Genomic DNA, 20,791 nt, shown 5'->3' with positions numbered 1-20,791 from the left:
CATTGATCACAGTTATGTAGATGTGGTCACCCCCAAGGTGCAGGCAGAGAAATGGGTGACCACCAGAAAGGGCAGGCAGTCAGTGCAGGAATCCCCTGTGGTTGTCCCCCTCTCGAACAGATATACACCTTTGGATACTGTCGGGGGGGAGAGCCTATCAGGGGAAAACAGCAGCAGCCAGAGCAGTGGCACCACAGCTGGCTCTGATGTTCAGAAGGGAGGGTCAAAGCGCAGAAGAGTAATAGTAATAGGGGACTCTATAGTCAGGGGCACAGATAGGCGCTTCTGTGGACGTGAAAGAGACTCCAGGATGGTATGTTGCCTCCCTGGTGCCAGGGTCCAGGATGTCTCCGAACGGGTAGAGGGCATCCTGAAGGGGGAGGGCAAACAGGCAGAGGTCGTTGTACATATTGGTACTAACGACATAGGCAGGAAGGGGCATGAGGTCCTGCAGCAGGAGTTCAGGGAGCTAGGCAGAAAGTTAAAAGACAGGACCGCGAGGGTTGTAATCTCGGGATTACTCCCTGTGCCACGTGCCAGTGAGGCTAGAAATAGGAAGATAGAGCAGCTAAACACGTGGCTAAACAGCTGGTGTAGGAGGGAGGGTTTCCATTATCTGAACCACTGGGAGCTCTTCCGGGGCAGGTGTGACCTGTATAAGATGGACGGGTTGCATCTAAACCGGAGAGGCATAAATATCCTGGCCGCGAAGTTTGCTAGTGTCACACGGGAGGGTTTAAACTAGTATGGCAGGGGGGTGGGCACGGGAGCAATAGGTCAGAAGGTGAGAGCATTGAGGGAGAACTAGGGAATAGGGACAGTGTGGCTCTGAGGCAGAGCAGACAGGGAGAAGTTGCTGAACACAGCGGGTCTGGTGGCCTGAAGTGCGTATGTTTTAATGCAAGAAGTATTACGGGTAAGGCAGATGAACTTAGAGCTTGGATTAGTACTTGGAACTATGATATTGTTGCCATTACAGAGACCTGGTTGAGGGAAGGGCAGGATTGGCAGCTAAACGTTCCAGGATTTAGATGTTTCAGGCGGGATAGAGGGGGATGTAAAAAGGGAGGCGGAGTTGCGCTACTGGTTCGGGAGAATATCACAGCTGTACTGCGAGAGGACACCTCAGAGGGCAGTGAGGCTATATGGGTAGAGATCAGGAATAAGAAGGGTGCAGTCACAATGTTGGGGGTATACTACAGGCCTCCCAACAGCCAGCGGGAGATAGAGGAGCAGATAGGTAGACAGATTTTGGAAAAGAGTAAAAACAACAGGGTTGTGGTGATGGGAGACTTCAACTTCCCCAATATTGACTGGGACTCACTTAGTGCCAGGGGCTTTGACGGGGCGGAGTTTGTAAGGAGCATCCAGGAGGGCTTCTTAAAACAATATGTAGACAGTCCAACTAGGGAAGGGGCGGTACTGGACCTGGTATTGGGGAATGAGCCCGGCCAGGTGGTAGATGTTTCAGTAGGGGAGCATTTTGGTAACAGTGACCACAATTCAGTAAGTTTTAAAGTACTGGTGGACAAGGATAAGAGTGGTCCTAGGATGAATGTGCTAAATTGGGGGAAGGCTAATTATAACAATATTAGGTGGGAACTGAAGAACATAGATTGGGGGCGGATGTTTGAGGGCAAATCAACATCTGACATGTGGGAGGCTTTCAAGTGGCAGTTGAAAGGAATTCAGGACCAGCATGTTCCTGTGAGGAAGAAGGATAAATACGGCAATTTTCGGGAACGTTGGATGACGAGAGATATTGTAGACATCGTCAATAAGAAAAAGGAGGCATTTATCAGGGCTAAAAGGCTGGGAACAGACGAAGCCTGCGTGGAATATAAGGAAAGTAGGAAGGAACTTAAGCAAGGAGTCAGGAGGGCTAGAAGGGGTCACGAAAAGTCATTGGCAAATAGGTTTAAGGAAAATCCGAAGGCTTTTTACACGTACATAAAAAGCAAAAGGGTAGCCAGGGAAAGGGTTGGCCCACTGAAGGATAGGCAAGGGAATCTATGTGTGGAGCCAGAGGAAATGGGCGAGGTACTAAATGAATACTTTGCATCAGTATTCACCAAAGAGAAGGAATTGGTAGATGTTGAGTCTGGAGAAGGGTGTGCAGATAGCCTGGGTCACATTGAGATCCAAAAAGAAGAGGTGTTGGGTGTCTTAAAAAATATTAAGGTAGATAAGTCCCCAGGGCCTGATGGGATCTACCCCAGAATACTGAAGGAGGCTGGAGAGGAAATTGCTGAGGCCTTGACAGAAATCTTTGGATCCTCACTGTCTTCAAGGGATGTCCCGGAGGACTGGAGAATAGCCAATGTTGTTCCTCTGTTTAAGAAGGGTAGCAAGGATAATCCCGGGAACTACAGGCCGGTGAGCCTTACTTCAGTGGTAGGGAAATTACTGGAGAGAATTCTTCGAGACAGGATCTACTCCCATTTGGAAGCAAATGGACGTATTAGTGAGAGGCAGCACGGTTTTGTGAAGGGGAGGTCGTGTCTCACTAACTTGATAGAGTTTTTCGAGGAGGTCACTAAGATGATTGATGCAGGTAGGGCAGTGGATGTTGTCTATATGGACTTCAGTAAGGCCTTTGACAAGGTCCCTCATGGGAGACTAGTACAAAAGGTGAAGTCACACGGGATCAGGGGTGAGCTGGCAAGGTGGATACAGAACTGGCTAGGCCATAGAAGGCAGAGAGTAGCAATGGAAGGATGCTTTTCTAATTGGAGGGCTGTGACCAGTGGTGTTCCACAGGGATCAGTGCTTGGGCCTTTGCTCTTTGTAGTATATATAAATGATTTGGAGGAAAATGTAACTGGTCTGATTAGCAAATTTGCAGACGACACAAAGGTTGGTGGAATTGCGGATAGCGATGAGGACTGTCGGAGGATACAGCAGGATTTAGATTGTTTGGAGACTTGGGCGGAGAGATGGCAGATGGAGTTTAATCCGGACAAATGTGAGGTAATGCATTTTGAAAGGTCTAATGCAGGTAGGGAATATACGGTGAATGGTAGAACCCTCAAGAGTATTGAAAGTCAAAGAGATCTAGGAGTACAGGTCCACAGGTCACTGAAAGGGGCAACACAGGTGGAGAAGGTAGTCAAGAAGGCATACGGCATGCTTGCCTTCATTGGCCGGGGCATTGAGTATAAGAATTGGCAAGTCATGTTGCAGCTGTATAGAACCTTAGTTAGGCCACACTTGGAGTATAGTGTTCAATTCTGGTCGCCACACTACCAGAAGGATGTGGAGGCTTTAGAGAGGGTGCAGAAGAGATTTACCAGATTGTTGCCTGGTATGGAGGGCATTAGCTATGAGGAGCGGTTGAATAAACTCGGTTTGTTCTCACTGGAACGAAGGAGGATGAGGGGAGACCTGATAGAGGTATACAAAATTATGAGGGGCATAGACAGAGTGGATAGTCAGAGGCTTTTCCCCAGGGTAGAGGGGTCAATTACTAGGGGGCATAGGTTTAAGGTGAGAGGGGCAAGGTTTAGAGTAGATGTACGAGGCAAGTTTTTTACGCAGAGGGTAGTGGGTGCCTGGAACTCGCTACCGGAGGAGGTGGTGGAAGCAGGGACGATAGTGACATTTAAGGGGCATCTTGACAAATACATGAATAGGATGGGAATAGAGGGATACGGACCCAGGAAGTGTAGAAGATTGTAGTTTAGTCGGGCAGCATGGTCGGCACGGGCTTGGAGGGCCGAAGGGCCTGTTCCTGTGCTTTACATTTCTTTGTTCTTTGTTCTTTGTTCTTTGCTGTCTCACAGTCCCAGGGAACCGGGTTAAGACTGCTGCCTCACAGTGCCAGGGAACCATGTTAACACTGCTGTCTCACAGTGCCAGGGACCCGGGTTAACACTGCTGTCTCACAGTGCCAGGGAACCATGTTAACACTGCTGTCTCACAGTGCCAGGGTCCTGGGTTAACACTGCTGCCTCACAGTGCCAGGGAACCATGTTAACACTGCTGTCTCACAGTGCCAGGGACCCGGGTTAACACTGCTGTCTCACAGTGCCAGGGACTCGGGTTAACACTGCTGTCTCACAGTGCCAGGAACCCGGGTTAACACTGCTGTCTCACAGTGCCTGGGACCCGGTTAGCACTGCTGTCTCACAGTGCCAGGGACCCGGGTTAACACTGCTGTCTCACAGTGCCAGTGACCCGGGTTAACACTGCTGTCTCACAATGCCAGGGACCCGGGTTAACACTGCTGTCTCACAGTGCCAGTGACCTGGGTTAAAACTGCTGCCTCACAGTGCCAGTGACCCGGGATAACACTGCTGTCTCACAGTCCCAGGGAACCGGGTTAAGACTGCTGCCTCACAGTGCCAGGGACCCGGGTTAACACTGCTGTCTCACAGTGCCAGGGACCCGGGTTAACACTGCTGTCTCACAGTGCCAGGGTCCCGGGTTAACACTGCTGTCTCACAGTGCCTGGGACCCGGTTAGACCTGGTGTCTCACAGTGCCAGGTACCCGGGTTAACACTGCTGTCTCACAGTGCCAGGGACCCGGGGTAACACTGCTGTCTCACAGTGCCTGGGACCCGGTTAGCACTGCTGTCTCACAGTGCCAGGGACCCGAGTTAACACTGCTGTCACACAGTGCCAGGGATCCGGGTTAACACTGCTGCCTCACAGTTCCAGGGAACCGGGTTAATAGTGCTGTCTCACAGTCCAAGGGAATCGGGTTAAGACTGCTGCCTCACAGTGCCAGGAATCCGGGTTAACATTGCTGTCTCACAGTACCAGGGACCCGGGTTAACACTGCTGTCTCACAGTTCCAGGGAGCCGGATTAACACTGCTGTCTGACAGTGCCAGGGACCCGGGTTAACACTGCTGTCTACAGTGCCTGGGACCTGATTAGCACTGCAGTCTCACAGTGCCAGGGACCAGGGTTAACACTGCAGTCTCACGGTGCCAGGGTTAAAGGTTAACACTGCTGCCTCACAGTGCCAGGGACAAATGTTTCATAATGCCAGGGACACTGGTTAACACTGCTGTCTCACAGTGCCAGGGATCCGGATCAACACTGCTGTCTCACAGTGCCAGGGATCCGGGTTAATACTGCTGCCTCACAGTGCCAGGGACCCGGGTTAACACTGCTGTCTCACAGTCGCAAGGAACCGGGCTAAGACTGCTGCCTCACAGTGCCAGGGAACCGGGTTCACAATGCTGTCTCACTGTGCCAGGGACCCGGGTTAACACTGCTGTCTCACAGTGCCAGCGACCCGGGTTAACACTGCTGTCTCACAGTCCCAGGGAACCGGGTTAAGACTGCTGCCTCACAGTGCCAGGGACCCGGTTTAACACTGCTGTCTCACAGTGCCTGGGACCCGGTTAGCACTGCTGTCTCACAGTGCCTGGGACCCGGTTAGCACTGCTGTCTCACAGTGCCAGGGACCCGGGTTAACATTGCTGCCTCACAGTGCCAGGGATCCGGGTTAACACTGCTGCCTCACAGTGCCAGGGACCCGGGTTAACACTGCTGTCTCCGAGTTCCAGGGAACCGGGTTAAGACTGCTCCCTCACAGTGCCAGGGACCCGGGTTAACACTGCTGTCTCACAGTTCCAGGGATCCGGGTAAACACTGTAGTCTCACAGTACCATAGACCCCGGTTAACACTGCTGTCTCACAGTGCCAGTGAAACGGGTTAACTCTGCTGTCTCACAGTGCCAGGGAACCGGGTTAACACTGCTGTCTCACAGTGCCAGGGACCCGGGTTAGCACTGCTGTCTCACAGTGCCAGTGACACGGGTTAACACTGCTGCCACACAGTGCCAGTGACCCGGGTTAATACTGCTGTCTCACAGTCCCAGGGAACCGGGTTAAGACTGCTGTCTCACAGTGCCAGTGACACGGGTTAACACTGCTGCCACACAGTGCCAGTGACCCGGGTTAATACTGCTGTCTCACAGTGCCAGGGACCCGGGTTAACACTGCTGTCTCACAGTGCCAGCGACCCGGGTTAACACTGCTGTCTCACAGTGCCTGGGACCCGGTTAGCACTGCTGTCTCACAGTGCCAGGGACCCGGGTTAACACTGCTGTCTCACAGTGCCAGGGACCCGGGTTAACACTGCTGTCTCACAGTGCCTGGGACCCGGTTAGCACTGCTGTCTCACAGTGCCTGGGACCCGGTTAACACTGCTGTCTCACAGTGCCAGGGACCCGAGTTAACACTGCTGTCACACAGTGCCAGGGATCCGGGTTAACACTGCTGCCTCACAGTCCCAGGGAACCGGGTTAATAGTGCTGCCTCACAGTGCCAGGGACCCGGGTTAACACTGCTGTCTCACAGTCGCAAGGAACCGGGTTAAGACTGCTGCCTCACAGTGCCAGGGAACCGGGTTCACAATGCTGTCTCACTGTGCCAGGGACCAAGGTTAACACTGCTGTCTCACAGTGCCAGCGACCCGTGTTAGCACTGCTGTCTCACAGTGCCTGGGACCCGGTTAGCACTGCTGTCTCACAGTGCCTGGGACCCGGTTAGCACTGCTGTCTCACAGTGCCAGGGACCCGGGTTAACATTGCTGCCTCACAGTGCCAGGGATCCGGGTTAACACTGCTGCCTCACAGTGCCAGGGACCCGGGTTAACACTGCTGTCTCCGAGTTCCAGGGAACCGGGTTAAGACTGCTCCCTCACAGTGCCAGGGACCCGGGTTAACACTGCTGTCTCACAGTGCCAGGGACCCGGGTAAACACTGTAGTCTCACAGTGCCAGGGAACCGGGTTAACACTGCTATCTCACAGTGCCAGGGACCCGGGTTAGCACTGCTGTCTCACAGTGCCAGTGACACGGGTTAACACTGCTGCCTCACAGTGCCAGTGACCCGGGTTAATACTGCTGTCTCACAGTCCCAGGGAACCGGGTTAAGACTGCTGCCTCACAGTGACAGGGACCATGTTAACACTGCGGTCTCACAGTGCCAGGGACCCGGGTTAACACTGCTGTCTCACAGTGCCAGCGACTCGGGTTAACACTGCTGTCTCACAGTGCCAGGGACCCGGGTTAACACGGCTGTCTCACAGTGCCTGGGACCCGGTGAGCACTGCTGTCTCACAGTGCCAGGGACCCGGGTTAACACTGCTGTCTCACAGTGCCGGTGACCCGGGTTAACACTGCTGCCTCACAATGCCAGGGACCCGGGTTAACACTGCTGTCTCACAGTGCCAGTGACCTGGGTTAAAACTGCTGCCTCACAGTGCCAGTGACCCGGGTTAACACTGCTATCTCACAGTCACAGGGAACCCGGTTAAGACTGCTGTCTCACAGTGCCAGGGATCCGGATTAACACTGCTGCTTCACAGTGCCAGGGACCCGGGTTAACACTGCTGTCTCACAGTGCCAGGAACCCGGGTTAACACTGCTGTCTCACAGTGCCAGGGACCCGGGTTAACACTGCTGTCTCACAGTGCCTGGGACCCGGATAGACCTGGTGTCTCACAGTGCCAAGTACCCGGGTTAACACTGCTGTCTCACAGTGCCAAGGATCCAGGTTAACACTGCTGCCTCACAGTGCCAGGGACATAGCTTAACACTGCTGTCTCACAGTGCCAGGGACCCGGGGTAACACTGCTGTCTCACAGTGCCTGGGGCCCGGTTAGCACTGCTGTCTCACAGTGCCAGGGACCCGGGTTAACACTGCTGTCACACAGTGCCAGGGATACGGGTTAACACTGCTTCCTCACAGTGCCAGGGACCCGGGTAAACACTGTAGTCTCACAGTGCCAGGGACCCGGGTTAACACTGCTGTCTCACAGTGCCAGTAACACGTGTTAACACTGCTGTCTCACAGTGCCAGGGAACCGGGTGAAGACTGCTGTCTCACAGTGTCAGGGACCCAGGTTAACACTCTGTCTCACAGTGCCAGTGACCCAGGTTAACACTTCTGCCTCACAGTGCCAGTGACCCGGGTTAATACTGCTGTCTCACAGTCCCAGGGAACCGGGTTAAGACTGCTGCATCACAGTGCCAGGGATTCATGTTAACACTGCTGTCTCACAGTGCCAGGGACCCGGGTTAACACTGCTGTCTCACAGTGCCAGGGACTCGGGTTAACACTGCTGTCTCACAGTGCCAGGGACCCGGGTTAACACTGCTATCTCACAGTGCCTGGGACCCGGTTAGCACTGCTGTCTCGCAGTGCAAGGAACCCGGGTTAACACTGCTGTCTCACAGTGCCAGTGACCCGGGTTAACACTGCTGTCTCCGAGTTCCAGGGAACCGGGTTAAGACTGCTCCCTCACAGTGCCAGGGACCCGGGTTAACACTGCTGTCTCACAGTGCCAGGGACCCGGGTAAACACTGTAGTCTCACACTACCATAGACCCCGGTTAACACTGCTGTCTCACAGTGCCAGTGAAACGGGTTAACTCTGCTGTCTCACAGTGCCAGGGAACCGGGTTAACACTGCTGTCTCACAGTGCCAGGGACCCGGGTTAGCACTGCTGTCTCACAGTGCCAGTGACACGGGTTAACACTGCTGCCTCACAGTGCCAGTGACCCGGGTTAATACTGCTGTCTCACAGTCCCAGGGAACCGGGTTAAGACTGCTGCCTCACAGTGCCAGGGACCATGTTAACACTGCGGTCTCACAGTGCCAGGGACCCGGGTTAACACTGCTGTCTCACAGTGCCAGCGACTCGGGTTAACACTGCTGTCTCACAGTGCCAGGGACCCGGGTTAACACTGCTGTCTCACAGTGCCTGGGACCCGGATAGCACTGCTGTCTCACAGTGCCAGGGACCCGGGTTAACACTGCTGTCTCACAGTGCCGGTGACCCGGGTTAACACTGCTGCCTCACAATGCCAGGGACCCGGGTTAACACTGCTGTCTCACAGTGCCAGGGATCCGGGTTAACACTGCTGCCTCACAGTGCCAGGGACCCGGGTTAACACTGCTGTCTCACAGTCCCAGGGAACCGTGTTAAGACTGCTGCCTCACAGTGCCAGGGACCCGGTTTAACACTGCTGTCTAACAGTGCCAGGGACCCGGGTTAACACTGCTGTCTCACAGTGCCAGGAACCCGGGTTAACACTGCTGTCTCACAGTGCCAGGGACCCGGGTTAACACTGCTGTCTCACAGTGCCTGGGACCCGGTTAGACCTGGTGTCTCACAGTGCCAAGTACCCGGGTTAACACTGCTGTCTCACAGTGCCAGGGATCCAGGTTAACACTGCTGCCTCACAGTGCCAGGGACATAGCTTAACACTGCTGTCTCACAGTGCCAGGGACCCGGGGTAACACTGCTGTCTCACAGTGCCTGGGGCCCGGTTAGCACTGCTGTCTCACAGTGCCAGGGACCCGGGTTAACACTGCTGTCACACAGTGCCAGGGATACGGGTTAACACTGCTTCCTCATAGTGCCAGGGACCCGGGTAAACACTGTAGTCTCACAGTACCATAGACCCCGGTTAACACTGCTGTCTCACAGTGCCAGTGACACGGGTTAACACTGCTGTCTCACAGCGCCAGGGAACCGGGTTAACACTGTTGTCTCACAGTGCCAGGGACCCGGGTTAACACTGCTGTCTCACAGTGCCAGTGACACGGGTTAAAACTGCTGTCTCACAGTGCCAGGGAACCGGGTTAAGACTGCTGTCTCACAGTGTCAGGGACCCGGGTTAACACTCTGTCTCACAGTGCCAGTGACCCAGGTTAACACTTCTGCCTCACAGTGCCAGTGACCCGGGTTAATACTGCTGTCTCACAGTCCCAGGGAACCGGGTTAAGACTGCTGCCTCACAGTGCCAGGGACTCATGTTAACACTGCTGTCTCACAGTGCCTGGGACCCGGGTTAACACTGCTGTCTCACAGTGCCAGGGACTCGGGTTAACACTGCTGTCTCACAGTGCCAGGGACCCGGGTTAACACTGCTGTCTCACAGTGCCTAGGACCCGGTTAGCACTGCAGTCTCGCAGTGCAAGGGACCCGGGTTAACACTGCTGTCTCACAGTGCCAGTGACCCGGGTTAACACTGCTGTCTCACAGTGCCAGGGACTCGGGTTAACACTGCTGTCTCACAGTGCCAGTGACCTGGGTTAAAACTGCTGCATCACAGTGCCAGTGACCCGGGTTAACACTGCTGTCTGACAGTCACAGGGAACCCGGTTAAGACTGCTGCCTCACAGTGCCAGGGATCCGGGTTAACACTGCTGCCTCACAGTGCCAGGGACCCGGGTTAACACTGCTGTCTCACAATGCCAGGGCACCGGGTTAACACTGTTGTCTCACAGTGCCAGTGACCTGGGTTAAAACTGCTGCATCACAGTGCCAGTGACCCGGGTTAACACTGCTGTCTGACAGTCACAGGGAACCCGGTTAAGACTGCTGCCTCACAGTGCCAGGGATCCGGCTTAACACTGCTGCCTCACAGTGCCAGGGACCCGGGTTAACACTGCTGTCTCACAGTGCCTGGGACCCGGTTAGCACTGCTGTCTCACAGTGGCAGGGATCCGGGTTAACACTGCTCTCTCAAAGTGCCAGGGACCCGGGTTAACACTGCTCTCTCACAGTGCCAGGGACCCGGGTTAACACTGCTGTCTCACAGTGCCTGGGACCCGGTTTAACACTGCTGTCTAACAGTGCCAGGGACCCGGGTTAACACTGCTGTCTCACAGTGGCAGGGACCCGGGTTAACACTGCTGCCTCACAGTGCCAGGGATCCAGGTTAACACTGCTTTTTCACAGTGCCAGGCACCCGGGTTAACACTGCTGTCTAACAGTGCCTGGGACCCGGTTAGCGCTGCTGTCTCACAGGGCCAGGGACCCGGGTTAACACTGCTGTCACACAGTGCCAGGGATCCGAATTAACACTGCTTCCTCACAGAGCCAGGGACCCGGGTTAACACTGCTGTCTCACAGTGCCAGAGACCCGGGTTAACACTGCTGTCTCACAGTGCCAGGGACCCGGGTTAACACTGCTGTCGCACAGTGCTAGGTATCCAGGTTAACACTGCTGCCTCACAGTGCCTGGGACCCGGTTAGTACTGCTGCCTCACAGTGCCAGGGACACAGGTTAACACTGCTGTCTCACAGTGCCAGGGGCCCAGGTTAACACTGCTGTCTCACAGTGCCAGGGATCCGGGTTAACACTGCTGCCTCATAGTGCCAGGTACCCGGGTTAACACTGCTGTCTCACAGTCCCAGGGAACCGGGTTAAGACTGCTGCCTCACAGTGCCAGGGAACCGGTTTAACACTGCTGTCTAACAGTGCCAGGGCCCCGGGTTAACACTGCTGTCTCACAGTGCCAGGCACCCGGGTTAACACTGCTGTCTCACAGTGCCAGGGACACGGGTTAACACTGCTGTCTCACAGTGCCAGGGACCCGGGTTAACACTGCTGTCTCACAGTGCCTGGGACCCAGTTAGCACTGCTGTCTCACAGTGCCAGGGACCCGGGTTAACACTGCTGTCTCACAGTGCCGGTGACCCGGGTTAACACTGCTGCCTCACAATGCCAGGGACCCGGGTTAACACTGCTGTCTCACAGTGCCAGTGACCTGGGTTAAAACTGCTGCCTCACAGTGCCAGTGACCCGTGTTAACACTGCTATCTCACAGTCACAGGGAACCCGGTTAAGACTGCTGTCTCACAGTGCCAGGGATCCGGGTTAACACTGCTGCCTCACAGTGCCAGGGACCCGGGTTAACACTGCTGTCTCACAGTCCCAGGGAACCAGGTTAAGACTGCTGCCTCACAGTGCCAGGGACCCGGTTTAACACTGCTGTCTAACAGTGCCGGGGACCCGGGTTAACACTGCTGTCTCCCAGTGCCAGGAACCCGGGTTAACACTGCTGTCTCACAGTGCCAGGGACCCGGGTTAACACTGCTGTCTCACAGTGCCTGGGACCCGGTTAGACCTGGTGTCTCACAGTGCCAAGTACCCGGGTTAACACTGCTGTCTCACAGTGCCAGGGATCCAGGTTAACACTGCTGCCTCACAGTGCCAGGGACATAGCTTAACACTGCTGTCTCACAGTGCCAGGGACCCGGGGTAACACTGCTGTCTCACAGTGCCTGGGGCCCGGTTAGCACTGCTGTCTCACAGTGCCAGGGACCCGGGTTAACACTGCTGTCACACAGTGCCAGGGATACGGGTTAACACTGCTTCCTCATAGTGCCAGGGACCCGGGTAAACACTGTAGTCTCACAGTACCATAGACCCCGGTTAACACTGCTGTCTCACAGTGCCAGTGACATGGGTTAACACTGATGTCTCACAGCGCCAGGGAACCGGGTTAACACTGTTGTCTCACAGTGCCAGGGACCCGGGTTAACACTGCTGTCTCACAGTGCCAGTGACACGGGTTAAAACTGCTGTCTCACAGTGCCAGGGAACCGGGTTAAGACTGCTGTCTCACAGTGTCAGGGACCCGGGTTAACACTCTGTCTCACAGTGCCAGTGACCCAGGTTAACACTTCTGCCTCACAGTGCCAGTGACCCGGGTTAATACTGCTGTCTCACAGTCCCAGGGAACCGGGTTAAGACTGCTGCCTCACAGTGCCAGGGACTCATGTTAACACTGCTGTCTCACAGTGCCTGGGACCCGGGTTAACACTGCTGTCTCACAGTGCCAGGGACTCGGGTTAACACTGCTGTCTCACAGTGCCAGGGACCCGGGTTAACACTGCTGTCTCACAGTGCCTAGGACCCGGTTAGCACTGCAGTCTCGCAGTGCAAGGGACCCGGGTTAACACTGCTGTCTCACAGTGCCAGTGACCCGGGTTAACACTGCTGTCTCACAGTGCCAGGGACTCGGGTTAACACTGCTGTCTCACAGTGCCAGTGACCTGGGTTAAAACTGCTGCATCACAGTGCCAGTGACCCGGGTTAACACTGCTGTCTGACAGTCACAGGGAACCCGGTTAAGACTGCTGCCTCACCGTGCCAGGGATCCGGGTTAACACTGCTGCCTCACAGTGCCATGGACCCGGGTTAACACTGCTGTCTCACAATGCCAGGGCACCGGGTTAACACTGCTGTCTCACAGTGCCAGTGACCTGGGTTAAAACTGCTGCATCACAGTGCCAGTGACCCGGGTTAACACTGCTGCCTGACAGTCACAGGGAACCCGGTTAAGACTGCTGCCTCACAGTGCCAGGGATCCGGCTTAACACTGCTGCCTCACAGTGCCAGGGACCCGGGTTAACACTGCTGTCTTACAGTGCCTGGGACCCGGTTAGCACTGCTGTCTCACAGTGGCAGGGACCCGGGTTAACACTGCTCTCTCAAAGTGCCAGGGACCCGGGTTAACACTGCTCTCTCACAGTGCCAGGGACCCGGGTTAACACTGCTGTCTCACAGTGCCTGGGACCCGGTTTAACACTGCTGTCTAACAGTGCCAGGGACCCGGGTTAGCACTGCTGTCTCACAGTGGCAGGGACCCGGGTTAACACTGCTGCCTCACAGTGCCAGGGATCCAGGTTAACACTGCTGTTTCACAGTGCCAGGCACCCGGGTTAACACTGCTGTCTAACAGTGCCTGGGACCCGGTTAGCGCTGCTGTCTCACAGGGCCAGGGACCCGGGTTAACACTGCTGTCACACAGTGCCAGGGATCCGAATTAACACTGCTTCCTCACAGAGCCAGGGACCCGGGTTAACACTGCTGTCTCACAGTGCCAGAGACCCGGGTTAACACTGCTGTCTCACAGTGCCAGGGACCCGGGTTAACACTGCTGTCGCACAGTGCTAGGTATCCAGGTTAACACTGCTGCCTCACAGTGCCTGGGACCCGGTTAGTACTGCTGCCTCACAGTGCCAGGGACACAGGTTAACACTGCTGTCTCACAGTGCCAGGGGCCCAGGTTAACACTGCTGTCTCACAGTGCCAGGGATCCGGGTTAACACTGCTGCCTCATAGTGCCAGGTACCCGGGTTAACACTGCTGTCTCACAGTCTCAGGGAACCGGGTTAAGACTGCTGCCTCACAGTGCCAGGGACCCGGTTTAACACTGCTGTCTAACAGTGCCAGGGCCCCGGGTTAACACTGCTGTCTCACAGTGCCAGGCACCCGGGTTAACACTGCTGTCTCACAGTGCCAGGGACACGGGTTAACACTGCTGTCTCACAGTGCCAGGGACCCGGGTTAACACTGCTGTCTCACAGTGCCTGGGACCCGGTTAGCACTGCTGTCTCACAGTGCCAGGGACCCGGGTTAACACTGCTGTCTCACAGTGCCGGTGACCCGGGTTAACACTGCTGCCTCACAATGCCAGGGACACGGGTTAACACTGCTGTCTCACAGTGCCAGTGACCTGGGTTAAAACTGCTGCCTCACAGTGCCAGTGACCCGTGTTAACACTGCTATCTCACAGTCACAGGGAACCCGGTTAAGACTGCTGTCTCACAGTGCCAGGGATCCGGGTTAACACTGCTGCCTCACAGTGCCAGGGACCCGGGTTAACACTGCTGTCTCACAGTCCCAGGGAACCAGGTTAAGACTGCTGCCTCACAGTGCCAGGGACCCGGTTTAACACTGCTGTCTAACAGTGCCGGGGACCCGGGTTAACACTGCTGTCTCACAGTGCCAGGAACCCGGGTTAACACTGCTGTCTCACAGTGCCAGGGACCCGGGTTAACACTGCTGTCTCACAGTGCCTGGGACCCGGTTAGACCTGGTATCTCACAGTGCCAAGTACCCGGGTTAACACTGCTGTCTCACAGTGCCAGGGATCCAGGTTAACACTGCTGCCTCACAGTGCCAGGGACATAGCTTAACACTGCTGTCTCACAGTGCCAGGGACCCGGGGTAACACTGCTGTCTCACAGTGCCTGGGGCCCGGTTAGCACTGCTGTCTCACAGTGCCAGGGACCCGGGTTAACACTGCTGTCACACAGTGCCAGGGATACGGGTTAACACTGCTTCCTCATAGTGCCAGGGACCCGGGTAAACACTGTAGTCTCACACTACCATAGACCCCGGTTAACACTGCTGTCTCACAGTGCCAGTGACACGGGTTAACACTGCTGTCTCACAGCGCCAGGGAACCGGGTTAACACTGTTGTCTCACAGTGCCAGGGACCCGGGTTAACACTGCTGTCTCACAGTGCCAGTGACACGGGTTAAAACTGCTGTCTCACAGTGCCAGGGAACCGGGTTAAGACTGCTGTCTCACAGTGTCAGGGACCCGGTTTAACACTCTGTCTCACAGTGCCAGTGACCCAGGTTAACACTTTTGCCTCACAGTGCCAGTGACCCGGGTTAATACTGCTGTCTCACAGTCCCAGGGAACCGGGTTAAGACTGCTGCCTCACAGTGCCAGGGACTCATGTTAACACTGCTGTCTCACAGTGCCTGGGACCCGGGTTAACACTGCTGTCTCACAGTGCCAGGGACTCGGGTTAACACTGCTGTCTCAGTGCCAGGGACCCGGGTTAACACTGCTGTCTCACAGTGCCTAGGACCCGGTTAGCACTGCAGTCTCGCAGTGCAAGGGACCCGGGTTAACACTGCTGTCTCACAGTGCCAGTGACCCGGGTTAACACTGCTGTCTCACAGTGCCAGGGACTCGGGTTAACACTGCTGTCTCACAGTGCCAGTGACCTGGGTTAAAACTGCTGCACCACAGTGCCAGTGACCCGGGTTAACACTGCTGTCTGACAGTCACAGGGAACCCGGTTAAGACTGCTGCCTCACAGTGCCAGGGATCCGGGTTAACACTGCTGCCTCACAGTGCCAGGGACCCGGGTTAACACTGCTGTCTCACAATGCCAGGGCACCGGGTTAACACTGCTGTCTCACAGTGCCAGTGACCTGGGTTAAAACTGCTGCATCACAGTGCCAGTGACCCGGGTTAACACTGCTGTCTGACAGTCACAGGGAACCCGGTTAAGACTGCTGCCTCACAGTGCCAGGGATCCGGGTTAACACTGCTGCCTCACAGTGCCAGGGACCCGGGTTAACACTGGTGCCTCACAGTGCCAGGGATCCGGCTTAACACTGCTGCCTCACAGTGCCAGGGACCCGGGTTAACACTGCTGTCTCACAATGCCAGGGCACCGGGTTAACACTGCTGTCTCACAGTGCCAGTGACCTGGGTTAAAACTGCTGCATCACAGTGCCAGTGACCCGGGTTAACACTGCTGTTTGACAGTCACAGGGAACCCGGTTAAGACTGCTGCCTCACAGTGCCAGGGATCCGGGTTAACACTGCTGCCTCACAGTGCCAGGGACCCGGGTTAACACTGGTGCCTCACAGTGCCAGGGATCCGGCTTAACACTGCTGCCTCACAGTGCCAGGGACCCGGTTAGCACTGCTGTCTCACAGTGGCAGGGACCCGGGTTAACACTGCACTCTCAAAGTGCCAGGGACCCGGGGTAACACTGCTCTCTCACAGTGCCAGGGACCCGGGTTAACACTGCTGTCTCACAGTGCCTGGGACCCGGTTTAACACTGCTGTCTAACAGTGCCAGGAACCCGGGTTAACACTGCTGTCTCACAGTGGCAGGGACCCGGGTTAACACTGCTGCCTCACAGTGCCAGGGATCCAGGTTAACACTGCTGTTTCACAGTGCCAGGCACCCGGGTTAACACTGCTGTCTAACAGTGCCTGGGACCCGGTTAGCGCTGCTGTCTCACAGGGCCAGGGACCCGGGTTAACACTGCTTCCTCACAGAGCCAGGGACCCGGGTTAACACTGCTGTCTCACAGTGCCAGAGACCCGGGTTAACACTGCTGTCTCACAGTGCCAGGGACCCGGGTTAACACTGCTGTCGCACAGTGCTAGGTATCCAGGTTAACACTGCTGCCTCACAGTGCCTGGGACCCGGTTAGTACTGCTGCCTCACAGTGCCAGGGACACAGGTTAACACTGCTGTCTCACAGTGCCAGGGGCCCAGGTTAACACTGCTGTCTCACAGTGCCAGGGATCCGGGTTAACACTGCTGCCTCATAGTGCCAGGTACCCGGGTTAACACTGCTGTCTCACAGTCCCAGGGAACCGGGTTAAGACTGCTGCCTCACAATGCCAGGGACCCGGTTTAACACTGCTGTCTAACAGTGCCAGGATCCCGGGTTAACACTGCTGTCTCACAGTGCCAGGCACCCGGGTTAACACTGCTGTCTCACAGTGCCAGGGACACGGGTTAACACTGCTGTCTCACAGTGCCTGGGACCCGGTTAGACCTGGTGTCTCACAGTGCCAGGGATCCAGGTTAACACTGCTGTCTCACAGTGCCAGGTACCCGGGTTAACACTGCTGTCTCAAAGTGCCACGGATCCAGGTTAACACTGCTGCCTCACAGAGCCAGGGACATAGCTTAACACTGCTGTCTCACAGTGCCAGGGACCCGGGTACACACTGCTGTCTCACAGTGCCAGGGATCCGGATTAACACTGCTGCCTCACAGTGCCAGGGACCCGGTTAGCACTGCTGTCTCACAGTGCGAGGGACCCGGGTTAACATTGCTATCTCACAGTGCCAGGGATCCAGGTTAACACTGCTGCCTCACAGTGACAGGGACCTGGGTTAGCACTGCTGTCTCACAGTGCCTGGGACCCGGTTAGTACTGCTGCCTCACAGTGCCAGGGACCCGGGTTAACACTGCTGTCTCACAGTGCCAGTGACCCAGATTAACACTGCTGCCTCACAGTGCCAGGGACCCAGGTTAGCACTGCTGTCTCACAGTGCCAGAGTCCCGGGTGAACACTGCTGTCTCACAGTGCCTGGTACCCGGTTAGCACTGCTGTCTCACAGTGCCAGGGACCCAGGTTAACACTGCTGTCTCACAGTACCAGGGATCCAGGTTAACACTGCTGCCTCACAGTGCCAGGGATCCAGGATAACACTGCTGTCTCACAGTGCCAGTGACCCGGGTTAACACTGCTGTTTCACAGTGCCAGGGACCCGGGTTAACACTGCTGTCTCACAGTGCCAGGAATCCGGATTAACACTGCTGCCTCACAGTGCCAGGGACCCGGGTTAACACTGCTGTCTCACAGTACCAGGGAACCGGTTTAAGACTGCTGCCTCACAGTGCCAGGGACCCGGGTTAACACTGCTGTCTCACAGTGCCAGGGACCCGGGTTAACACTGCTGTCTCACAGTCCCAGGGAACCGGTTTCAGACTGCTGCCTCACAGTGTCAGTGACCCAGGTTAACATTGCTGTCTCACAGTGCCAGGGACCCGGGTTAACACTGCTGTCTGACAGTGCCAGGGACTAGGGGAAACACTGCTGTCTCACAGTGCCAGGGACCCGTGTTACCACTGCTGTCTCACAGTGCCTGTGACCCGATTAGTACTGCTGTCTCACGGTGCCAGGGACCCGGGTTAACACTGCTGTCGCACAGTGCCAGGTATCCAGGTAAACACTGCTGCCTCACAGTGACAGGGTCCCGGGTGAGCACTGCTGTCTCACAGTGCCTGGGACCCGGTTAGTACTGCTGCCTCACAGTGCCAGGGACCCGGGTTAACACTGCTGTCTCACAGTGCCAGTGACCCAGATTAACACTGCTGCCTCACAGTGCCAGGGACCCAGGTTAGCACTGCTGTCTCACAGTGCCAGAGTCCCGGGTGAACACTGCTGTCTCACAGTGCCTGGTACCCGGTTAGCACTGCTGTCTCACAGTGCCAGGGACCCAGGTTAACACTGCTGTCTCACAGTACCAGGGATCCAGGTTAACACTGCTGCCTCACAGTGCCAGGGATCCAGGTTAACACTGCTGTCTCACAGTGCCAGTGACCCGGGTTAACACTGCTGTTTCACAGTGCCAGGGACCCGGGTGAACACTGATGTCTCACAGTGCCAGGGATCCGGATTAACACTGCTGCCTCACAGTGCCAGGGACCCGGGTTAACACTGCTGTCTCACAGTACCAGGGAACCGGGTTAAGACTGCTGCCTCACAGTGCCAGGGACCCGGTTTAACACTGCTGTCTAACAGTGCCAGGGACCCGCGTTAACACTGCTGCCTCACAGTGCCAGTGACCCGGGTTAACACTGCTGTCTCACAGTGCCAGGGACCCGGGTTAACACTGCTGCCTCACAGTGCAAGTGACCCGGGTTAACACTGCTGTCTCACAGTCCCAGGGAACCGGGTTAAGACTGCTGCCTCACAGTGCCAGGGACCCGGTTTAACACTGCTGTCTAACAGTGCCAGGGTCCCGGGTTAACACTGCTGTCTCACAGTGCCAGGCACCTGGGTTAACACTGCTGTCTCACAGTGCCAGGGACCCGGGTTAACACTGCTGTCTCACAGTGCCTTGGACCCGGTTGGACCTGGTGTCTCACAGTGCCAGATACCCGGGTTAACACTGCTGTCACATAGTGCCAGGGATCCAGGTTAACACTGCTGCCTCACAGTGCCAGGGACATAGCTTAACACTGCTGTCTCACAGTGCCAGGGACCCGGGTTCACACTGCTGTCTCACAGTGCAAGGGACCCGGGTTAACACTGCTGTCTCACAGTGCCTGGGACCCGGTTAGCACTGCTGTCTCACAGTGCCAGAGACCCGTGTTAACACTGCTGTCTCACAGTGCCTGGGACCCGGTTAGCACTGCTGTCTCACAGTGCCAGGGACCCAGGTTAACACTGCTGTCTCACAGCACCAGGGATCCAGGTTAACCCTGCTGCCTCACAGTGCCAGGGATCCAGGTTAACACTGCTGTTTCACAGTGCCAGGCACCCGGGTTAACACTGCTGTCTCACAGTGCCTGGGACCCGGTTAGCGCTGCTGTCTCACAGGGCCAGGGACCCGGGTTAACACTCCTGTCTAACAGCGCCATGGACCCGGGTTAACACTGCTGTCACACAGTGCCAGGTATCCGGGTTAACACTGCTTCCTTACAGTGCCAGGGACCCGGGTTCACACTGCTGTCTCACAGTCCCAGGGAACCGAGTTAAGACTGCTGCCTCACAGTGTCAGGGATCCGGGTTAACATTGCTGTCTCACAGTACCAGGGACCCGGGTTAACACTGCTGTCTCACAGTGCCAGGGACCCGGATTAACACTGCTGTCTCACAGTGCCAGGGACCAGGTTTAACACTGCTGTCTCACAGTGCCAGTGTTCCAGGTTAACACTGCTGTCTCACAGTGCCAGGGATCCGGATCAACACTGCTGTCTCACAGTGCCAGGGACCCGGGTTAACACTGCTGTCTCACCGTGCCAGGGATCCGGGTTAACACTGCTGTCTCACAGTGCCAGGGATCGGGGTTAACACTCCTGTCTCACAGTCGCAAGGAACCGGGTTAAGACTGCTGCCTCACAGTGCCAAGGACACACATTAACACTGCTGTCTCACAGTGCCAGGGACCCGGGTTAACACTGCTGTCTCACAGTGCCTGGGACCCGGGTTAACACTGCTGTCTCACAGTGCCAGGGGCCCGGGTTAACACTGCTGTCCCACAGTGCCAGGGAGCCGGGATAAAATTGCTGACTCACTTTGCCAGGGACCCGGGTTAACACTGCTGTCTCACAGCGCCAGGGACCTGGGTTAACACTGCTGTCTCACAGTGCCTGGGACCCTGGTTAACACTGCTGTCTCACAGTGCCAGGGACCCGGGTTAATACTGCTGCCTCACAGTGCCAGGGACCCGGGTTAACACTGCTGTCTCACAGTGCCAGGGACCCGGGTTAACACTGCTGTCTCACAGTGCCAGGGACCCGGGTTAACACTGCTGTCTCACAGTGCCAGGGGCACAGGTTAACACTGCTGTCTCACAGTGCCTGTGACCCGGGTTAACACTGCTGTCTCACAGTGCCAAGGACCCTGGTTCACACTGCTGTCTCATAATGCCAGGGACCCAGGTTAACACTGCTGTCTCA

This window comes from Scyliorhinus torazame, chromosome 3, assembly GCF_047496885.1.
Source record: "Scyliorhinus torazame isolate Kashiwa2021f chromosome 3, sScyTor2.1, whole genome shotgun sequence".
In the NCBI taxonomy this organism is placed as follows: Eukaryota; Metazoa; Chordata; class Chondrichthyes; order Carcharhiniformes; family Scyliorhinidae; genus Scyliorhinus; species Scyliorhinus torazame.
Note: the sequence above shows the minus strand (reverse complement) of the source record.